Here is a 5,000-nt window from a genome sequence, read left to right as displayed (position 1 = left end):
CGTGTTAGAGTCGCAATGCAGGGGTCGTATTTTTGTGTAATAAGAAAATCCTACAATATATTGTTAGTACCCGTTAAGATGCACCTAAACCTCTTAACAGTGCAAAAATTAACAAAACCTGTCATTACAAAAAATTAACATTTATTGGGAAATATATATATATGATATATATAATATATATAATAATATATATATATATATATTTTATATATGATATATATATATATATATATATATATATACATATACACACACCACACACACAATATGCAAAACCATATATACACGTATAAATGTATATGTGTATATGCATATACAATAACATATAAATATACACATACATTCATATATACATATATATATATATATATATATATATAGATATATATATATCTAAATATATAAATATATATATATATATATATCTATATATATATATATATATATATATATATATATAGTATGTGTATATATATGTATATATATATGTATATGTATATTTTGTACATATATATTGTCTGTATATTGATATATATATATATATATATATATATATATATATATATGTTTAATATTAAGGTATTATAAAATGTTCTATAGACAGTTTGGCACATTTTAATACCTCCCATTTGATTGTCTTTATGGAAAAAAATCTTTTATAATTCTGTTCTTACATTATTTACAAACAGAAAACGATATGCTTGAAGACAATTACCGGTAAATGCATGTGTTGCACAACAAATCCTCAACACCGTCATTAAATGATACGGCTAATATATCAACTCCAAAATATCTTACAAATCTAAAAACTTCAAAATACCAAAGAATACTTATGACATAGAATCCTAAATCAAAGGCAACGCGCTGCTGAGGGAACCGCCAAGGCTTCTCAAGGCGCTGATGATATGGTAACAAAATGTAAAAAAGCTTTATACATAGTTCTGTGGGGACGGGAGACAACTCTATACTTTCCACGAGGGCACTTATCAATATATATTCCCGTATTAGAAATTCGAAAATATATATGTATATACTGTATATATCATCCACTGACTGAAATCTTTCTCTACGTGAAATAACCAAAAGTTCAACCCTTGAGCAGCGATAAACATCTTCCTGAAGACTCCAGAACAAAGAACTTCACGAGTGTTTTGAAAACTGCAAAACTGACTGGAGTTTGGTCTCAGAAAACCCAGGAAAATATGTTATCGTCGCTGAACAAAATGCAAAGTAGGTTCTTAATGCGACAGTAACAACATATCCTTAATACTGCACTGTCACCAAATCAAAAAGAACTGCCCTAGGGCTCCTAAAAGCTCTTTAACTTAAGAAGACAAATATCAGTGGGAACATTGGTTGTGTCTACGTATTTTCACGGCTGAGATCAACAATCTCATAAACTCACAAGTACGGGCGTTTTTAACAAAACAAAACTCCTGAAGAGTGACGGGTGGCATTCCGTGTGTGCTGCAGAAGCAAGTCCTCGGGCATCCTCCGTCCAGACTGGGCACCTCGGCACACTCACCCTCGTCTGACCTCCATCCTCGTGACACCATCCTTGCCTCTTCCTCACCTTCACACCACCCTCACACGGGGATACTCACCACCCTGCAAAGAATCATGTCGACAGTCTTGGTATGTGACTGTCAAATCTGAGTCTGGCTCGAATGCTGCCAATGAGATACAAGTCATGAAATAACATTACAACTGTCGGTGTTCAGTGTGTCACCAGGACATCGGCGTGGCCTTGGGAAAATTTACTGGGCTCGTAGTGACCTCGTTCTCGCATTTCGATGACCGCTTCGGCTCGATATCTCTGGGCGTAAGGGTCGTCTGATGGTCGTCAACCTCGTAGGGGTCGTTGTGTCGCGGCACCGGCGGTGGCTTGCCGTAGGTACCATAGTGTTCCGACGGGGGTCCTGACGAAGGGGCACGGCCGTAGTGAGAGCCTGGGGGAGGCGGCGGCGTTGGGACTGCGGGAGGACAAGGACTCAAGGGAGGGAGGCCAGGGGGACGTCTGTTGGGAGGGGGAGGAGGGGGAGGGGTCATAGGCAGCTGCACTTGACCGGAGTCTCTCTGGGTGAGGAGGGAGTCCCGCGTCTGGCACTCGCAGTCGCGCATCTCCACACACGATTCCTCCATGTCGTCCATTTCCTCTTCGTCGTCTTCCTCGTCCACTTCGCTTTCGGATTCGGACTCTGGTCTTATGCACGGGTGGCCGTTGGTCTTGGCGTCCGAGATATAGCAAGGACCGTCCTCTGTGAGCGGCGGGCGGTGCACCGTGCGAGGCGAAGAAGCGGCAGACATGCTCTGACTTCGCTCCTCCAGCTGTTCGCGGGATCTTCGAATATTCTCCTGCAGGAGGAAAAGACCATTGAAAAAGAAGTCATAAATACGTTTCATATATGCGTATCCACACACACTTACACAACCGCACACACACTGACAGTATCTAGAGATACTTACAGAAAGCACAATTCCTGCATTGCTTTATATTCACAAACCTACATACATATTCATATAAATTCCTACATATTCACCGCCTTTACTTATAAAATACATACCAATACATCTAAATAAAGATACATATACATCTTCATCTCACAGAATCATACACGGAGCTAAATGAACAAAAACACAGCAAAACAAACAATTTCGTCCCTTTTCCTTCCTCATATTCCAGGTCCTTGCTCAGCGGGAGATAGGGAGGGAGAGGGGGCGCGGGGAGAGAGAGAAGGATGAGTTGGAGGTGATAAGGGAAGGGTATGGGGGAGGGGGCAGCATGAGAAATTACTCCCAAAGAACCGTGGGCATGTAATGTTCCCCGCGGACGATATGCAATCTCTGAATGATGAATTGTCGTAACTTGAATGGTAAACGAATCACATGGCGATTAATGGGCAGATATTGCTGGTAAGGATTTCTTAATGAAAACAAAAAGGTATTTGTATATTGTTCATTGACGACGATGGTAATGAGACAAAACTGCAACAATATTCATGAAAATCATAAAAATGATGGTATTGAAAAATGATAAGAGGATGATTTCTTTTATGGTAATTATCATTATCACTTTTACCTTTATGCTTATCATTATTCTTATACTATTATTCTTATAATCATTATTGTATCATTATTGTCAATATAATCATTACTATCATTATCATCATTATTACCATTACTGTTATCATGATCATCATTCCATTATATTATATTATTATTATTATTATTATTATTATATTATTATTATTATTATTATTATTATTATTATTATTACTATTATCATTATTGTTGTTGTTGTTGTTTGTTGTTGTTGTTGTTGTTGTTTTGTGTTTGTTGTTATTACTAAAATTATCATTATTATTATTATATTTTATTATTATTATTATTATTATTATTTTCCTTTTCTTTTCTTTAGATCTGCTAATTAAAATTAAACACCGAGTCACTACCAGCGACCGAGGGTGATTGAAGTTTGAGGCAAATGGAACACTAACAGAAATATGCTCACAACTTCTGCAGTAGGTTCCTCGAGTGTACAGCAAAAGCAGTACATTACCTCATTATACTTTTCCCTTGTCCATTTAAGTCTTGTTTTCTTGATTGATAGTACAAGATGGCCGAACCGCAGGGCCATTATTATTATTATTATATTATATATCATTATTATTATTATTATTGTATCATTATTATTATCATTGTAATTGTTGTAATTATTGTAATAGTATCATTGTAATAGTGTTAATATTATTTTCTTGTCATTATTATTATAATTATTATCACAATCTATTATCATTACTATTACTGTTATCCTTATAGTCATTACTATTATCGTTATTATTGTCATCACTATCATTTTCATCATTATTATCATTATCATCATTATCACCACCATCATCATATTACATTATTATTATCATTACCATTATATACTGGTTATCATATATCATTATCACTATTACAATTACCATTGTCACCATAATATCATCATCATTACTATTATAATCTTCATCATCTTATTATCATTGTTATCATCCTTATTATAGCAATATCATTATCATCAAATCATTGTTATCATCATTATATTAGCAATATCATTATCATCACATCACAATTACCATCATCATAATTATTATAATTGCTATTATTATTATTTTCATATTATTACTATCATTATTGTCATTACTATTATCACCATTATTATTATCGAAAACATTACAATCATTTCAATATTATACATTCTTATTTTCATTCTCATCATTTTCTGTTGTACATCTCGCAGTAATGATCTCAAATACTCAGGGAAATTATCTGTGAAAGCAGAGAACAATCAGTTGTCAGATGACTCACAGATGATCAATATCCTGGATGATTATCATAAGACCTCTTCCTTCATATTCTTGTTTCTTTTAATGTTGTTTGGGATTCCATCCTGACACTACTATTAGTATCAAACAACACATTAGTCATACCATGAAGAGATCGTGCCTGAAGACTCGGTAACTAACGGAATCGCCATCACCTTTTTTATGTTCCGGATATGAATTCAGTTCGTTCTTCAAGAACTGTCTTTTCCAATTTTATATGCATTCGTTGACTTGCACTCGTGAGCATACTGAGATACCTACATTAGTGATTTTTATCTCTCTTTGTTTCCTTTCCCTCTTCTCCTTCCCCTCCCCTTCCTTTTTGCCCTTTTCACCCCCTCCTTTCCCCCTCCCCATCGTCTCTATCCTTCTTCTCCACATCCTACTGTATTTTCCATTCGCTCCCGCCATCCCCGCCTTTGCCCTACCATTCCCCTTCGCCTTCCCCTCTCCTTATGACCTGCCTCTCTCGTTGGCTCCCGTCACCCCTTCTTTTACCCAGCTTTACCCATACACCTACATATTCCACCCCTTACCCTATCCTCCCTCTCCACTTTGCCTTCAAGACACCCCACCTTCCTCTCTTTTACCCCTTTGCCTACATATTGCCCCCAAACCCTCCCCTCTCCATCT

The 5,000-nt window shown here is 36.4% G+C and overlaps 1 pseudogene; it reads right to left on the bottom strand.

The window, feature by feature from the left end:
- Positions 1-1,426: 1,426 nt before the first annotated feature.
- The window catches only part of LOC119571989, a 9,445-nt pseudogene continuing 5,871 nt past the window's right edge, over positions 1,427-5,000 (bottom strand).

This window comes from Penaeus monodon, unplaced genomic scaffold (assembly GCF_015228065.2).
Source record: "Penaeus monodon isolate SGIC_2016 unplaced genomic scaffold, NSTDA_Pmon_1 PmonScaffold_895, whole genome shotgun sequence".
NCBI classification, from domain to species: Eukaryota; Metazoa; Arthropoda; class Malacostraca; order Decapoda; family Penaeidae; genus Penaeus; species Penaeus monodon.
This window is presented reverse-complemented; position numbering and strand designations above follow the sequence as displayed.